Here is a 19,276-nt window from a genome sequence, read left to right on the forward strand (position 1 = left end):
CGAAATCCCATCTCTACTAAAACTATAAAAATTAGCCGAGTGTGGTGGCATGCACCTATAGTCCCAGATACTTGGGAGGCTGAGGCAGGAGAATCGCTTGAACCCAGGAGGCAGAGATTGCAGTGAGCCAAAATCGTACCACTGCACTCTAGCCTGAGCAACAGAGCAAGAGTCCATCTCAAAAAAAAAAAAAAAGAAAAAAAGAAATACATTTCATAAGGCTACAGGTGCCATAGATGATTCCTGGGATGGATCTGGGTAAAGTAAATCAAAAATCTGAAAAGGATTCACCATTCTAGGTGTCACTAAGAACATTTGTGATTCTCTAGCCATGGTGGTACATGCCGTAAGTCCCAGTTACTCAGGAGGACTGAGGCTGGAGGATCACTTGAGCCCAGGAGTTTGAGATCAGCCCGGGCAAAATAATGAGATCCTGTGTGTTTATAAAAAAAGAAAAAAAAAAGGATTCATGATTCATGGGAGGAGGTCAAAATAACACCAACAAGAATTTAGAAGAATTTGATTCCAACTCTCATGGATGACTGCAGCATTTAAAAGTTCAATGAAGGAAATAACTAAATGTGGTGGAAACAGCAAGAGAATTAGAATTAAAAGTGGACCCTGAAGATGTGACTGAATTGATACAATCTCCCAATAAAAAATTTAATGAATCAGAATTTGCTTCTAATAAATGAGCAAAAGAAGTGGTTTCTTTCGATGGAGTCTACTCCTGATGAGGAAGCTGTGAACATTGTTGAAATGACAACAAATAATTTAGAATATTACATAAACTTAATTGAGAAAACAGAAGCATAGTTTGAGAAGATTGACTCCAATTTTGAAAGGAGTTTTGTGGGTAAAATGCTATCAAACAGCAACTTATGCTACAGAGAAATCTTTCATGAAAGGAAGAGTCATCAATTCAGCAAGTTTCATTGTTTTATTTTAAGAAATTGCCACAGCCACTCTGGCCTTCAGCAACCACCATTCTAATTAATCAGCAGCCATCAACATTGAGGCAAGCCCCTTCACCAGCAAAAAGATTACAACTCACTGAAGGCTCAGATGATCATTAGCAATTTTTAACAATAACGTACTTCTAAATAAAGCAATGTACTTTTTTTAGACATACACTATTGCATATTTAATAGACTACAGTGGAGTAAACATAACTTTTTAAAATTAAAAGACTTTTAAATAATTGATAAGCTGGGTTTCGTTTTGTTTTTCAAGACAGGGTCTTACTATGTTACCAAGGCTGGTCTTGAACTCTTGGGCTCAAACGATCCTCCTGCCTTGGCCTCCCAAAGTGTTGGAATTATAAGCACAAAACACTGCGCCCAGCCACAATTCTTACTATGTAGGAATGTCCCAAGAAAACCTAACTTCAAGAAACATACTCCCTCGAAAGCAAAGAATCTCTAGCCCTTCAGTATATCACATTCAAGGTTTTTTCTTTTTTTCTTTTTATTTTTTGAGACGGAGTTTCGCTCTTGTTACCCAGGCTGGAGTGCAATGGCACGATCTCGGCTCACCGCAACCTCCGCCCCCTGGGTTCAGGCAATTCTCCTGCCTCAGCCTCCGGAATAGCTGGGATTACAGGCACGCGCCACCACGCTCAGCTAATTTTTTGTATTTTTAGTAGAGACGAGGTTTCACCATGCTGACCAGGATGGTCTCGATCTCTTGACCTTGTGATCCACCCGCCTCAGCCTCCCAAAGTGCTGGGATTACAGGCTTGAGCCACCGCGCCTGGCCCAAGGTTTTTTCTTTTAGAGTGGTGGAAGGAGAAACCAATTCTGCTATTCTTGTTATCACAAGGATCCCCTGTGATATGTTTACATACAGTGATGTTTTTGTTGGGTTTGGAGAGCTGCAATTCACCCCAAAAGTGTGACTCTTCTTTCTTTCCTTTTTATTTTTTAGAGGCAGGGTCTCACTCTGTTACTCAGGCTGGAGTACACTGGCACAACAACAGCTCACTGCAGCTTCAAAACTCCTAGGCTGAAGCAATCCTCCCACCTCAGCTTTCTGAGTAGCTAGGACTACAGGCATGTGCTACCACACCTGGCTAATTTTTTTAAATTATTATTTGTAGAGGTGAGGTCTTGCTATGTTGCTCAAGCTGGTGTCCAACTCCTGGGCTCAAGCAATCCTCCCACCTGAGCTTCCCAAAGTGCAGGGATTACAGGCATGAACCACTGCACCCGAACAAGTGTGACCCTTTCTTATGTTCAACAACTCTATTATCAAAAAAGAGCTGGGATCATATACATAACTCCTCTCACTACTAGAAAATGTTCTCAGCACTTAAAATTCAGTTTAGCTCTTATTTTGTCTTTTATCTCTTCTGATAATTTACCTACAAGTTTGTCTTAAAGGTGTTTTTCATGGTTCACTATGACCTTCAGCTCTAGTACAAAAATTGATCCAACTTCTTTTTTTCTTTTTGAGACAGAGTTTTGCCCTGTCGCCCAGGCTGGAGTGCAATGGCATGATCTTGGCTCATCACAACTTCTGCCTCCCAGGTTCAAGCGATTCTCCTTCCTCAGCCTCCCAAGTAGCTGGGATTACAGGCGCCCGTCACCACACCTAGCTAATTTTTTGTATTTTTAGTAGACAGGGTTTCACCATTCTAGCCAGGATGGTCTCAAACTCCTGACTTCATGATCTACCTGCCTCGGCCTCCTAAAGTGCTGGGATTACAGGGGCGAGCCACTGCACCTGGACCCAACTTCCTTTTTTCTTAAGGGTAACTCTGGTCTTAAATTTGCATATGAAGTCTCATTTTCCATATATTGACATACATGAAAGTATTATTCCTTCTTGCCATGTTCATTCTTCCTTTATGCTTACCAGGGCCCCCTACTCTTTCTCTTCTCACTTTTAGAGTCACTGAGAGCATCATCACCAAGTCCTTCTTTCTTTTTAGTCTTTCCAGCATTAATCTGATGACATTTGAGATGAAAATCTTTCTAGTCAGCACTGTCATGTCTCACTTGAGTTAGGGTGAAAGCATGATACCTCATAAGCATGCCCTAAGGAGGATTGTTTAAGAAGTGTTACCAAGAAAAGCTGTCAGGATTCTCAACATTATGCATCTCCAACAATTTAAGTTAGCTCTGTTGAATTAGTAACAAAGTATTAATTCAAAGCTTACTTCAAACCTCTCTTAGTTCTTCCAGACCTGCAGAACTAAACACACTAACTTAGTTTAGGCTCTCATAAACTCTTGCCTAGCCCTAGACTATGACAACCGTCTCTTAGCTGGTCAGGCCTCCATTTACCACCAATTTCAATTCATCCCCCACATAACTTCTAGATTAATTTTTTTTTTTTTTTTTGAGACAGAGTCTTGCTGTGTCACCCAGGCTGGAGTGCGACGGTGTGACCTCAGCTCACTGCAACCTCTGCCTCCTGAGTTCAAGCAATTATCCTGCCTCAGCCTCCCAAGTAGGTGGGACTACCGGTGCCTGCCACCATGCCCAGCTAATTTTTTTGTATTTTTAGTAGAGACGGGGTTTCACCGTGTTAGCCAGGATGGTCTCGATTTCCTGACCTCATGATCTGCCCGCTTTGGCCTCCCAAAGTGCTGGGATTACAGGCATGAGCCACTGTACTCGGCTTCTAGATTAATCTTTTTTTTTTTTTTTTGAGACGGAGTTTCGCTCTTGTTACCCAGGCTGGAGTGCAATGGCGCGATCATGGCTCACCGCAACCTCCGCCTCCTGGGTTCAGGCAATTCTCCTGCCTTAGCCTCCTGAGTAGATGGGATTACAGGCACGTGCCACCATGCCCAGCTAATGTTTTGTATTTTTAGTAGAGACAGGGTTTCACCATGTTGACCAGGATGGTCTCGATCTCTTGACCTTGTGATCCACCCGCCTCGGCCTCCCAAAGTGCTGGGATTACAGGCTTGAGCCACCGCGCCCGGCCCCACCTTTTTCTCTTCTACCAAAACCCCTTGTGCATTCTGTAACAATACTCAACTACATGCCAGTCCCTGTTCTTGGCCTCCACCCTCTTCATTTGCACGCCTCACAGAGAAAGGCATTTTTTACACCAACTCTGAAATGCTATGTACTCTTCAGTTTACCAAGCGTTCCTGATTCCCCCAGCCATGTGTGGTCTCTTCCTCTTCTGAACTGGCCATTTATCCCTTGGTGTCTCAAAATTTACCATCCTATAAAATCCTGGCACCAGCATGTGATTCATATACCTTTTTCCTATCCTGCACAGAACTCAACATAGCTTAATGTACATAATAGATATGTCATTCAATAAATACTTTAGGAATATGGATATGCAGGAAGGATTTCCCATTTTCATTTTATTTATAGCTACTCATTATATTTTTAGCACAACAGCAACAGAGCTATCAGAAAAAACTAAGGCTTTTCTAGCTGTGATCCAAGCTAAGATGAGCTCCTGTCACTATAATTGATGTCACATATAAGGTCCAGAACACAGACGGGATGGAAGCAAACACCCACTGAGAACTGTGAAGTTTTCCCTCCCAAAGCAATTTTACAACACAAAATTATTGCAGGAATCTTCTCAAGAACCACCTGTATTGGTTTTTCATCTAAACCTCATTGAAAACAGGGAAAAGAGAAAAGCAAATTTCTCCTATCACAATTCCTAATTGGAGACCTGATATGTCTATATCCACTGGCATTACTAAGTGTCATTAAAGGGTGCTTCCAGGCTGGGTGCAGTGGCTGACACCTGTAATCCCAGCACTTTGGGAGGCTAAGGCAGGAAGATCACTTGAGGTCAGGAGTTTGAGACCAGCCTGGCCAACGTGGTGAAATCCCGTGTCTACTAAAAATACAAAAAAAAATTAGCCAGTCATGGTGGCACACGCCTGTAGTCCCAGCCACTCAGGAGGCTGAGACAGAAGAATCACTTACTTGAACCCAAGAGGTGAAGGCTTCAGTGAGCAGAGATTGTGCCACTGTACTCCAGCCTAGGCAACAGAGCAAGACTCCATCTCAAAAAAAAAAAAAAAAAAAAGGCCAGGTCAGGTGCAGTGGTTCATGCCTATAATCCTAATCCTAGCACTTTGGGAGGCTGAGGTGGGCAGATCACCTGAGGTCAGGAGTTCAAGATCAGCCTGGCCAACATGATAAAACTCTCATCTGTACTAAAATACAAAAATTAGCCAGGCATGATACCTGTAATTCCAGCCACTTGGGAGGCTGAGATGGAAGAATCCCTTGAACCCAGGAGATGGAGGCCTCAATCTCCTGACTTCATGATCCATCCGCCTCGGCCTCCCACAGTGCTGGGATTACAGGCATGAGCCACCACACCTGGCCCAAAGTGTTAACTTTAACAGTATTGTAGTATATGCATACAATCAGCCACTATATACCTATTTCCCCAATTTCCAAATACTATTTCAAATCATATTTTCTATTTTTATTTTTCTCTATCCTTTACCTACTCAGGTACCAATTTCTATCTGCTAAATTTAATCATATCTGAAGATGCAAAAGTCCTTTAAAAGACACTGAGAGCTGGTTCAGATAATTGGACCAAAAAGGTTTTGTTGTTGTGGTGGTTTTTTTAGACGGAGTCTCACTCTATCACCCAGGCTGGAGTGCAGTGGCATGATCCTTGCTCACCACAACCCTGCTTCCTAGGTTCAAGCAATTCTTCTGTCTCAGCCTCCCGAGTAGCTGGGATTACAGGCATGTGTCATGATGCCTGGCTAATTTTTTTTTTTTTTTTGTATTTTTAGTGGAGATGAGTTTTGCCATGTTAGCCAGGATGGTCTCGAACTCCTGACCTCAAGTGATCTGCCCACCTCAGCCTCCCAAAGTGCTGGGATTACAGGTCAGCCACCATGCCCAGCCTTAAAAAAATTTAAGAAATCCCCTACTAAGCCTATTTAGGTCCTTCTTGAGCATACCTATACTTTTATATATGTAATTATAGAGACCAATAAACCAAAATAAAAATAAACAACTGGTCACATACAGTGTCTCACACCTGTAATCCCAGCATTTTGGGAGGCCATGGTGGTCACATCACTTGAGCTCAGGAGTTCAAGACCAGCCTGGCAACATGGTGAAACCCTGTCTCTACCAAAAATACAAAAACTCAGTTGGGTATGGTGGCACATGCCTGTGGTCCCAGCTACTTGGGAGGCTGAGGTGAGAGGATCAGCTGAGCCTCGGAGGCAGAGGTTGCAGTGAGCTGAGATCACGCCACTGCACTCCAGCCTGGGTGACAGAGTGAGACCCTGTCTCAAAAATAAAATAAAATAAACAACTAAAAACAAAACAACTTTCAACTTCTATCATCCTGGACTAAGCCCTTGTTATTTCTTACCTAAACTTCAGCAGCATCCTCCAAATTCCTCTAGCCTACCTGTCAGGATACTACACACTCTCAAATAACCACTATTGAGTAAATCTTAAGAGATAGCTCCCATGACAACAAATGCCTTCCATCAATTTCTAACAAGATAACACTAATTTACTCTCCTAAGCTCACCTTCAACTCCAGAGAACAGTCTATACTTTAGCCAAATTGAATTACTCCCTATGTAGTAAAGAATGTTGGCCAGGCATGGTGGCTCACGTCTGTAATCCCAACACTTTGGGAGGCTGATGCAGGCAGATTACCTGAGGTCAGGAGTTCGAGACCAGCCTGGCCAACATGGTGAAACCCCATTTCTACTAAAAATATAAAAAATTAGCTGAGCTTGGTGGTGCTTGTTAGGCCTCTGAGTCCAGGTCTGGCCATTTTAGCCTTGGTGACCTGCATGTACACCTCTGGAAAGTTCCCAGGAGCCAGAAGGTCTCAAGTAACTACAAGTGATCAGGTGGCCACAGAAAGAAGTAAAACAACTTGTTCCTGCCTCGACTATTTGCTCTGCAAACCTGTACCCATTGTTCCTGTTTAGACTTGCAAAAATTTCCCCCAGAAACTGGGTTTCTCAAGACCCCCACCCCTGTGACTATGTCATCTACTGCACCCTCCCTTCTGACTGCAACTGACACTCCCCACCCTTATGATCATGTCTGTTTTCCTCTACCCTTGTGATCATGCATCCCATGATGTCCTCCCCGTTCCCAAGACAGATAACCATCTTTAGCTAACCATTTGCCCCAACCTATATAATCAATCCCCTCTCCTACACCCTTTGCCTAACTCCTTTCTTGGACTTGGCCCACTTGCACCCAAGCGTGAAATAAACAGCCTTATTGCCCACACAAAGCCTGTCTGGTGGTCTCTTTACATGAGCGACACGCGTTGACAATTGGTGCTAAAACCCAGGACAGGGGAACTCCCACAGGAGACCAATCCCCCTGTCCCTACCCCTTGTGCTCCCTACGTGAAGAGACCTACCCACGACCTAGGCTCATCAGACCAGCCAGCGAATCCACTCACCATCATCAGATCAGGTAAGCAGTTTGCCTTAGCTCTTCTTTTGCCTTTCTCACTATCAGCTTCCTTCTCCCTTCAGTTTCATTTTCTTCTCCATTTCAGTGGAGACAAGACAGACAGGACTTTCTGTGAGGTTCATGACCGGAAAAAAATCCTACATAGGTCATGGAACCAGGAAGACAGTCTTCCCTTGGTGACTGATCATCGCAGAGACGTCTGCTTTGATAACTCACTCGCACTCCTTCAGTGACTGATCACTGCGGAAACATCTGCTCTGGTCACTCACTCACACTCGTAGGGTGACAGATAATGCAGGGGATGCCCCTTTGATGGATTCACCCCAGGTTCCAACCAACGTTTAGTGTAGGAAGCCTGCTAAACTGCTTGGTCACACATTCACTTTTCTTGTCTCCACCGCTCTTAAACTATGGGCAACCTCCCGCCCTCCATTCCTCTCTCCTGCCCCTTAGCCTTCGTTCTTAAAAAAAAAAAAAAAAAAAAAAAAAACACCTCAAACGTCTCCAGCTGTCGTCTGACCTAAAACCTAATCATCTTATTTTCTTTTGCAATACCGCTTGGCCATAATATAAATTGGAAAATGGCTCTAAATGGCCAGAAAATAGCACCTTTGATTTTTCTACCTTGCAGGATCTAGACAACTTTTGTTAAAAAATGGGCAAATGGTCTGAAATCCCCTATGTGCAGGCATTTTTCACACTTTGCTCCCTTCCCAGCCTCTACTCCCAATGGGACCCCTCTCAAATTCTCCTCTTTCTCTTCCACCTGCACCCCGTCCCTACTGCCAACGCAGATTCTTCAATCTCAATAGACCCTTCTGACCTTTACCTTCCCCCTCAAGCTGCCCCTCATCAGGCCGAACCAAACCCTAATCTCCCCTCTGCCCCTCACGTCTGAGCAGAGCAGACGTCTCCGCAATGATCAGTCACCTTCCCTCTTATACTTCTTCTGTCACTTCTCCATCCCACACCCGCTCCAGGACACAATTCAGCCTTAAAAGTAGCTCTCCCACCCCTGCACAACAGTTTTCCCTTCTAGAGGTGGCTGGGGCCAAGGGCATAGTCAGGGTGCATGTTCCTTTTTCTCTGTCTGATCTGTTCCAAATTGGTCAGCGCTTAAAATCTTTCTCATCAGATTCTACTAAATAGATCCAAGAGTTCCAATCTAACAGTCCTGCAATTTAACCTGGAATGATTTAAATGTCATTCTAACCTCTATTCTTTCTCCAGGTGAACGGAATAGGGTTTATATTCTGGCTCAACCTTATGCTGACATCCGGAGATGCCATGAGCCAGCCCTCTAAGAGGGCATCAGGGCAGTACCTAGGGAAGAACCCAATTGGCAATACCACGTGGGCTCACCTGACATTGCCAAGTGAGACTATATGGTCTCTTGCTTGGTTGAGGGACTTAAGCAGGCAGCTTACAAAGCTGTTAATTACGACAAGCTTAAGGAAACAACCCAGGGCAAACATGAAAATCCTGCCCAATTCATGCCCACCTGGCAGAAACTCTCAGACGCTTCACAGTGCTAGACCCAGAGGGGCCACAGGGTCGCCTTATTCTCAATATGCATTTTATTACCCAATCTACCCCAGACATTAGGAAAAAACTTTAAAAACTAGACTCAGGCCCTCAAACCCCACAATAGGAATTAATCAACCTGGCCTTCAAGGTGTTTAACAATAGGGAGGAGGCACCAAGCGCAGCAACAACCCATTTCAGAGCTAAAATTGCTTTCCTCCATGGTAAGGCAAACCCCAGCCACTATTTCAACAACAAGGAACCTCCAGGCACCAAGGTGTGTGCTCCGTCAAGCCATCCTCCTCTAGGGCCTTGCTTTGAATGCCAGAAAACTGGCCACTGGGCTAGGGAGTACCCACAGCCTGAGGCTCCATCCTGCCTTAAATGCCAAAAGCTTTGACATTGGGCTAATGAATGCTCACAGCCGAAGCCCCTGTCTAAGCCATGTCCTGTCTGTGGGGGACCCCACTGGAAATTAGACTGTCCGGCTCACATTATAGACACTCCCAAGGCTCCTGGAGTTCAAACCCAATATTCTCCAGCTGACTGCTTTCCAGAACTTCTCAGGTTAGCAACTAAAGACTGACACTGCTCGACTGCTTCGGAAGCCCCCTGGACCATCACGGATGCTGAGCTTTGGGTAACTCTTACTGTGGAGGGTAAGTCCATCCCCTTTTTAGTCGATACAGGGGCTACCCACTCCACACCTTCTTTTCAAGGACCTGTTTCCTTAGCCCCTTTAACTGTTGTGGGAACTGATGACCAGGCTTCAAAAACTCTCAAAACCCCTCAACTCTGGGCAACACTTCTTTACTCACTCCTTCCCAGTCATCCCCATATGCCCTGTTCCCTTATAAGGGCCAGATATTTTAACCAAACTATCTGCTACCCTGACTATTCCAGGACTACAGCCACATCTCATAGCTGCCCTCTTACCTGACCTAAAGCCTACCACACAGCCTCCTATCACCTCTCCTCACCTTAACCCTCAGGTCTGGGACACCTCTACTCGTCCTTAGCAACCAACCATGCACCTGTCACTATCCCCACTAAAACCCAATCACCCCTGCTCTGCCCAACGGCAATACCCCATTCCCCAACAAGCTCTAAAGGGACTACAACCTGTCATCACCCACCTGTTACAACATGATCTCATAAAGCCTACTAACTCTCCTTACAACTCTATCTTCCCTGTCCAGAAACCAGACAAATCCTACTGGCTAGTTCAAGACCTTAGCCTTATCAAATTGTCCTTCCTATCCATCTTGTAGTGCCAAACCTATATACTCTCCTATCTTCAGTTCCTCCCTCCACAACTCATTATTCTGTACCCGATCTCAAAGATGCCTTTTCATCCCCTTACACCCCTCCTCCCAACCTCTATTTACCTTCACTCGGACTGACCCTGGCACCCACCAGTCACAACAACTCACCTGGACTGTCTTGCCTCAGGGCTTCAGGGACAGCCCACACTACTTCAGTCAGGCCCTTGCTCACACTCACAACCTGCTCTTTCTGTCCTTCAACTTCTTACCTTATTCAATACATGGACAACCTCCTGCGCAGCCCCTCTTATGAAACTTCTCAGCAAGACACTCTCCTGCTTCTTCAGCACTTATTCTTAAAGGGATATCACGTGTCCCCTTCTAAGGCCCAGATTTCTTCTCCATCTGTCACTTATCTGGGCATCATCATCCAACAAAATACCCATGCTCTCCCCACCAACTGTATCCAGTTAATCTCCTCAACCCCAACTCCCTCTACCAAACAGCAGCTCCTTTCCTTCCTGGGTGTAGTTGGATACTTTCGCCTTTGGATACCAGGTTTTGCCATTTTTACCAAACCCCTATATAAGCTCACCAAGGGAAACTTACCCAACCCCACAGATCCTAAATCCTTTCCTCACTCTTCTTTTTGCTCTTTAAAAACAGCTCTAAAAATAGCTCTACAAACTGCTCCTGCACTGGCTCTCCCCAATTCTTTTCCTTATATACTGCTGAAATTCAGTGTTGTGCAATTAGAGTTCTTACACAAGAGCCAGGTCCACATCCTGTTGCCTTCCTCTCTAAACAACTTGATCTCACTGTCCTAGGTTGGCCCTCATGCCTGTGTACAGCAGCTGCCTCTGCTCTACTCCTTCTTGAGGCTTTCAGAGTCACAGGCTATGCCTCACTCTATACAGCTCTCACAACCTTCAAGCTTTAGTATCCTCCTTGCATCTCCCACATCTGTTATCTGCTCCACGTCTTATCAAACTGTATTCACACTTTATACAAACTCCCACTGTGACTATTGCACATGGCCCCGATTTTAATCCTGTCTCTCATCTAATATCAAACATAAACACAAGCCACAAACCCCATGACTGTATATCCTTAATTCATATAGCATCCTCCCCCTTTCCATATATTTCTCTCTTTCCCATTCCAGACCCAGATCACACATGGTTTATTGATGGCAGTTCTTCAAAGCTCAGTCAGTTAGCACCGGCTAAAGCTGGTTATGTGGCTGTATCCCATTCATCTATCATTGAGGCTGCTACACTTCCTCCCTCTACCACTTCTCGGCAAGCTGAACTACTTGCTTTAACCCTTGCTCTTACTCTTGCTAAGGGACTATGTGTAAATATCTATACTGACTCTAAATATGCCTTCCACATCCTACACCACCATGCTGCTATATGGGCAGAAAGAGGCTTTCTCACTACACAGGGATCTTCTATTATCAATGCTCCCTTAATGCAGGCCCTCCTTCAGGCTGCTGCTCTCCTCCCAGCCAAGGCTGGAGTTGTCTACTGTAAAGAGCACCAAAAAACTTTAGATCCCATTGCCCAAGGAAATGCTTTTGCCAATGAAACAGCTAAAAAGGCAGCAAACCACCAGTATCCCCTCCTAGCAGACAACATTTTTCTTTCTCATCAATTACCCCTATTGTCCTTCTGAATCCTTAACCTATCAGTCACTTCCCACTCAAGAAAATTGGTTTTTGGATCAAGGAAAATTCCTTCTTCCTGCCTCATAAGCCCATTCTGTCCTCTCTTCCTTCCATAACCATTTTCATGTGGGATATAAGCCTTTGGCCCATCTCTTAGAACCTCTTGTCTCCTTCCCTTCATGGAAGTCCATACTTAAAACAATTACATGCAGTGCTCCATCTGGCACTCCACCAACCCCCAGGGATTTTTAAAACCTCCTCCCTTCCCCACTCACCAAGCGCCGGGATTTACCCCCACGCAAGATTGGCAGATTGACTTTACTCATATGCCCCATGTCAAGAAATTTAAGCATTTTCTTGTATGGGTAGACCTTTACAGGGTGGGTAAGGTCCCTACTAGAACAGAAAAAAGCCACTGCTGTTATTTCTTGTCTGTTAAGTGATATCATTCCCTTATTTAGCCTGCCTACTTCTATCCAATCTAAAAATGGTCCTGCTTTCATTAGCCAAATCACTCAAGCAGTCTCTCAGGCCCTTAGCATTCAATGGAATCTTCACACCCCTTACCACCCTTAGTCATCAGAGAAAGTAGAGAAAGCTAATGGCCTCCTAAAAACACATCTTACCAAGCTCACCCTTCAACTAAAGAAAGACTGGGTATCCCTTCTACCTATTGCTCTTCTCCGAATTCATGCCACTCCCCAGGAACCCACGGGATATAGCTCCTTTGAACTCTTATACGGCCGCACCTTTCTGTTTGGGCCTAACTTCTCCTAGACACTAGTCCTCTTGAAGACTATCTTCCAGTTCTCCAACAAACTATGCCCCTGCCATTGGCTGATTTTCATTTGTGTCTCCTCACTGCAATAAACTGTAACCGTAACAGCATTTAGTGAGTTCTATGAGTACATACAGCAAATTATGAAACCCAAGAATGGTTTTGGGACCCCCAAACCTGCTGTTGGTGTCAAAACTATGGTAGTCTTCAAGACTCCTTAACTTTCATTTCACATTTCACAAACATCACTTGTATTTCCTCCTTCTGTGGCACTATTCATATTGTCCCACTGCACTCCCATTGCTTTCCCAAAAAAACCTGGCCCTTTAAGGTCTAACTCTTCCACAAAGAGCTTTTCTTTTAAAACAGCTTTATTGAAATACAATTCACACACCATAAAATTTGCCCATTTAAGTATACAGTTAAGTTTTAGTATACTTAAGAAGTTGTGTAATTATCACCTAATCTAATAGAACAGTTCTTTTTCCCCAAAAGAAACCCTCTAGCCTTAGCAGTCATTCCTCATTCCCATCCTACTCCAGGCCCAGGAAATCACTGACTTACGTTCTACAGATTTGCCTATTCTGGGCCTTTTACGTATCATATAATATCTGGTCTTTTGTGACTGGCTTCTTTCACTGAGCCTAATGTTTGGAGGTCCATCCATGTTGTAGCATGTATCAGTACTCGATTCCTTTATATTGCGAAATAATATTCCATTGTATAGATATACCATTTTGTGTTATTTTGTTTGTTCGAGACAGGGTCTCACTGTCGCCCAGGCTGGAGTGCAGTGGTGCAATCTCAGCTCACTGCAACCTCTACCTCCCGGGTTCAAGCGATTCTCCTGCCTCAATCTCCTGAGTAGCTGGGACTACAGGTGCACACCACTATGCCCAGCTAATTTTTGTATTTTCAGTAGAGACAAGGTTTCACCATGTTAGCTAGGATGGTCTCAATCTCCTGACCTCATGATCCACCTGCCTCAGCCTCCCAAAGTGCTGGGATTATATGCATGAGCCACCGTGTCCGGCCAAGACCCTGATTCTAAAAAAAAAAAAAAATCAACTGACTGACTGTAAATGTAAGAGTTTATTCCTGGACTTTCAATTCCTTAGGTCTATAGTATGTCTTTTTTTTTTTTTTTTTTTTTGAGACGGAGTTTCACTCTTATTACCCAGGCTGGAGTGCAATGGCGTGGTCTTAGCTCACCGCAACCTCCGCCTCCTGGGTTCAGGCAATTCTCCTGCCTCAACCTCCTGAGTAGCTGGGATTACAGGCACGTGCCACTATGCCCAGCAAATGTTTTTTATTTTTAGTAGAGACAGGGTTTCACCATGTTGACCAGGATGGTCTCGATCTCTTGACCTTGTGATCCACCCGCCTTGGCCTCCCTCCCAAAGTGCTGGGATTACAGGCTTGAGCCACTGCGCCCGGCCTTAGTATGTCTATCGTTATGACAGTATCAAACCATCTTAAGTACTCTAACTATATAGTAATTTTGAAATCAGTATTCGTGATTCCTCCAACTTTGTTACTCTTCAAGCTTGTTTTGGCTTTTCTGGATCCCTTGGATGTCATGAATTTCTGGATCAGATTGTCAATATCTGCAAAAAGAATAACTGAGATATTGATAGGGATTGCACTGATTCATTCTGTAGATCAATTGGGAAGTACTCCTATCTTAATAATATTAAGTCTTCTGATCAAGGAACATGTAATATCTTTCCATTATTTAGATTTCTAATTTATTTCAACAAGTTTTATAGTTTCCAGTGTACGTCTTGCAATTTTTTGTTAAATTTATGCCTAAGTATTTTATTCTATTGTAAATGAAATTATTTCCTTAGTTTCATTTTTGGATAAGATCCTACTATATAGAAGTACAACTGATTTTTGTATCCTGTCACATTGCTAAACTCATTTTTTCTCTTTTTTTTTTTTGAGACGGAGTTTCACTCGTTACCCAGGCTGGAGTGCAATGGCGCAATCTCGGCTCACCACAACCTCCGCCTCCTGAGTTAGGCAATTCTCCTGCCTCAGCCTCCTAAGTAGCTGGGATTACAGGCACGTGCCACCATGCCCAGCTAATTTTTTATATTTTTAGTAGAGATGGGGTTTCACTATGTTGACCAGGATGGTCTCAATCTCTTGACCTCGTGATCCACCGCCTTGGCCTCCCAAAGTGCTGGAATTACAGGCATGAGCCACTGCGCCCGGCTAAACTCATTTTTTCTAATTTTTTAAGTGGATTCCTTAGGGTTTTCTATATATAAGATCATATTGTCTGCAAAAAGAGAGAATTTTAACTTCTTCCTTTTCAATCTGGGTATCTTTTATTTCTTTTTCTTGCTAAATTTCCCTGGATAAAATCTCTATACAATGGTAAACAGAGTGGCAAGATCTTTGTCTTGTTGCTGATCTTAGAGATGGAAACATTCAGTCTTCTTCCATTAAGTATGATATTAACTATGAGTATTCATAGATGCCCGTTATGAGGCTGAGAAAATTCCCTTCTATTCCTAGTTTGTTGAGTATTTTAATCGCAAAATGATGTCAAATGCTTTTTCTGTGTCTACTGAGATGATTATGTAGTTTTTGTCTTTTATGCAATTAGTATATTAATTGGTTTTAAAATGTAAACCAACCTTGCATTCCTGAGACAAATTCCTCTTGATCACGATGTATAATCCTTTTTATGTGTTGCTAGATTTGGTTTGCTAGTATTTTGTTGTTGAGTATTTTCGTATCTGTATTCATAAAGGATATTGGCCCATAATTTTCTTTTCTTCTGATATCTTGGTCTAGTTTTAGTATCAGAGTAATACTGGCCTCAAAATGAGTTGGAAAGTGTTCTCTTCTATATTTTTGGGAGAGCCTGAAGCATTGGTATAATTATTTAAATGGTTTGGTAGAATTCACCAGTGAAACTGTCTGGACCTAGAATTTTCTTTGCAAGAAGATTTTAAATTTCTAATTTAATCTCTTTGTTGTAGGTCTGCAGGCCAAAGGAATTGAACTGAAAGTCCAGAAGTAAACCTTTACATTTACAGTCAGTTGATTTTTTATCTGTTTCTTGAGACAAGTTTGGTAGTCTGTGACTTCCTTGGAATTTGTCCATTTCATCTGAGTTATCTAAATGTGTTCACATATAATCGTTTATAGTATTCTCTTGTTAATTCTTTTTTTTTTTTTTTTCCGAGACGGAGTTTCGCTCTTGTTACCCAGGCTGGACTGCAATGGCGCGATCTCGGCTCACCGCAACCTCCGCCTCCTGGGTTCAGGCAATTCTCCTGTCTCAGCCTCCTGAGTAGCTGGGATTACAGGCACGTGCCACCATGCCCAGCTAATTTTTTGTATTTTTAGTAGAGACGGGGTGTCACCAGGTTGACCAGGATGGTCTCGATCTCTCGACCTCGTGATACACCCGCCTCGGCCTCCCAAAGTGCTGGGATTACAGGTTTGAGCCACCGCGCCCGGCCTGTTAATTCTTTTTATCTCTTTTTATTTTCTTTTTTGAGATGGAGTCTCACTCTGTTGCCCAGGCTGGAGTGCAGTGGATGACCTCAGCTCACTGCAACCTCTGTCTCCTGGGTTCAAGCAATTCTCCTGCCTAGGCCTCCTGAGTACCTGGGACTACAGGCACGCACCACTATGTCCAACTAATTTTGGTATTTTTGGTAGAGATGGGGTTTTTTGAGCCACCTCACCTGGCCTCTTACTGATTGAGACAGGGTCTCACTTTGTTACCCAGGCTGGAGTACAGTGGCTCAATCACAGCCCACTGCAGCCTCAACCTCCCTGGGTTCAATGATCCTTACACCTCAGCCTCCTGAGTAGCTGCAACTACTGGCATGCACCACCACACCAGGCTAATTTTTATAGTTTTTTTTGTAGAGACAGGATTTCCCTATGTTGCCCAGGCTGGTCTTAAACTCCTGGGCTCAAGGGATCCTCCTACCTCAGCCTCCTAAAATGCTAGGATTATAGGTGTGAGCCACTGTGCTCTCTTATCCTTCATCAGTCTAGCTAAAGATGTGTTGAGTCTGCTGATCTTTGCAAAGAACCAACTTTTGATATTGATTTTTTTCTTTACTATTTATTTTCACTCTAAATTGTATTATGTCTTTCCTTCTCACTTTGGATTTAGTGTTTCTTTCTTTCTTTTTTTTTTTTTTGAGACAGAGTTTCACTCTTATTACCCAGGCTGGAGTGCAATGGCATGATCTCGGCTCACCGCAACCTCCAATTCCTGGATTTAAGCAATTCTCCTGCCTCGGCCTCCTGAGTAGCTGGGACTACAGGCGTGCGCCACCGTGCCCAGCTAACTTTTTTATTTTTAGTAGAGATGGGGTTTCACCATGTTGACCAGGATGGTCTCGATCTCTTGACCTCGTGATCCACCCGCCTCGGCCTCCCAAAGTGCTGGGATTATAGGCGTGAGCTACTGTGCATCCAGCCTTGTGTTTCTTTTTCTAGTTTCTTAAGGTAGAAGATTACGTTGAGTGTTTTTTGTTTTGTTTTGTTTTGTTTTTTGAGTCGGAGTATCACTCTTTTTGCCCAGGCTGGAGTACAATGGCACGATCTCTGCTCATTGCAACCTCCCCCTCCTGGGTTCAAGCGATTCTCCTGCCTTAGCCTCCTGAGTAGCTGGGATTACAAGCACCCACCACCATGCCTGTCTAATTTTAGTATTTTTAGTAGACACAGGATTTCACCATGTTGGCCAGTCTGGTCTTGAACTCCTGACCTCAGGTGATGCACCCACCTCAGCCTCCTAAAGTGTTAGGATTACAGGCATAAGCCTGGCAGAGATTCTTTTTAAGGAAAGCACTTACAGCTATAAATATCCCTCTAAGCATAGTCTTATTTGCATCCCATAAATCTTGGTGCACTATATTTTTGTTTTGATTTATCTCAAAGTACTTTCTATTATAATTTTTCTTTTGATTTCTTCTTTGACCCTTGGTTATTTAGAAATGTGCTGTTTAGTTTCAACCTATTTGTGAATTTTCTACTTTTTCTTCTGTTGCTGATTTCTACTTTCATTTCATTATGGATGGAGAATATACTTTGTATGATTTCCATCTTTCTAAATTTATTGAATTTGTTTTGTGACCTAGTATTTGTAGAGAATGTTCCATGTGTCATGGAGAAGACTGTATTCTGCTGTTGTTGCATGGACTGTTCTATAATTTTGTCTGTTAGGTCTACTTGGATTATAGTATTGTTCAAGCCCTTTTTCCTTGTTGATCTCCACAATTAAAAGAGGGTATCATAGTCTCCAAATATTGTTCACAAAATATTTCCGAACATTAGCTGCATTAGTGTTGTATTGCTGTGTAATAAATTGCCACAAAACTTAGAAGCTTCTACAATAACATTTGGCCAGGCGCAGTGACTCACTCCTGTAATCCCAGCACTTTGGGTAGCTGAGGCACGTGGAACACCTGAGGTCAGAAGTTCGAGACAAGCATGGCTAATGTGGTGAAATCAACTTACGACCATTCGACTTTACGACCACAATCGCTAGCCATGACTGCTCCGCGTCTGGCAGCGCAAACGTTGCCCAGCTGGGCCTACGACAGTGCGGACCAGCTTCCGGCAGCACTACCATCTCCGCATGCACCATTTCAACTGTTATCCCAGACTCGATACAGCAATTTGTGTTTTGTGTCTTTGATATTTTTCATCAAACCCGTCCCAAGATGTCTACCAAGAGGAAATTGTCTTTGTCTACGCCTCAGCCTGCCAAGAAGGAAAGAAAGGCCATCGATCTCTACACAAAAATGAAGGTAATTAAGCAGTATGAAGGAGGAAAGAAAGTGAATGTGATCGCACGTGATACGAAGTTATCACACTCCACACTCGACTGTGTTGACGATTTTGAAAGATAAAGAATTCGTGAAGCTGTGAAAGGTTCTGCACCCATGTGATCAACAGTTGTAACAAAGCAACGAAGCAGGCCCATCCACAAAATGGAGACATTGCTATATATTTGGATGGAAGATCAAATTCAAAAACGGACACCATTAAGTCTTTTTACTGTGCAGATGAAGGCGAGAAGTCTATTTCAGACTCTGAAGGAGCATGCTGGAGAAGATTACAGTCAAGAATTTGTAGCAAGCACTGGCTGGTTCCAGAGATTCAAGAAAAGATTCCAAATGCATAGTGTTCGAGTGACTGGAGAAGCAGCGAGTGCAGATGAGGAAGGAGCACATAAGTTTGTTGATACTCTGGATGAATTAATTACAGATGAGGGATATCTAGCAGAACAGATTTTCAATGTTGACAAACTTACAAATGAAGAGCTAATCGAACTGGAAGAAGAAAGAGTGGCGGAAGAAGAAAGAAGAGAAGCAGAGAAAGAAGAGGAGGAGCCAGAAAGAAAGTTCACCACTAAGGGATTATGAGACGGTTTATCTTTACTGAATAAACTTCTTATACATTTCGAAGCAATGGACCCAAACATCGAACGATTTGCAAGGATTGAACGGATGGCGCACGATGTCTTTCGTCCGTATCGTGAAATTTATGAAGAAAAAAAGAAACACACAATTCAGACAAAGCTCACCATGTTTATGAGAAAACCAACTCCAGTAACCCCAACTGCTGCCTCAGA

The 19,276-nt window shown here is 43.4% G+C and overlaps 1 protein-coding gene across 2 annotated transcripts in view; it reads right to left on the bottom strand.

Annotated features, from left to right (window-relative positions):
* Positions 1-19,276, bottom strand: part of AUNIP (aurora kinase A and ninein interacting protein) — a 38,209-nt gene that overhangs the window by 11,203 nt on the left and 7,730 nt on the right. The window contains exon 1 of one of the 2 annotated variants that reach the window (XM_039473864.2): positions 10,817-13,799. The exons of the other annotated variant lie outside the window; for it this stretch is intronic. The gene's annotated coding sequence lies outside the window, so the exon portion shown is untranslated. Of the gene's footprint in view, positions 1-10,816; positions 13,800-19,276 lie in introns of those variants that run through there. 2 annotated transcript variants of the gene reach the window in all.

This window comes from Saimiri boliviensis, chromosome 11 (assembly GCF_048565385.1).
Source record: "Saimiri boliviensis isolate mSaiBol1 chromosome 11, mSaiBol1.pri, whole genome shotgun sequence".
In the NCBI taxonomy this organism is placed as follows: Eukaryota; Metazoa; Chordata; class Mammalia; order Primates; family Cebidae; genus Saimiri; species Saimiri boliviensis.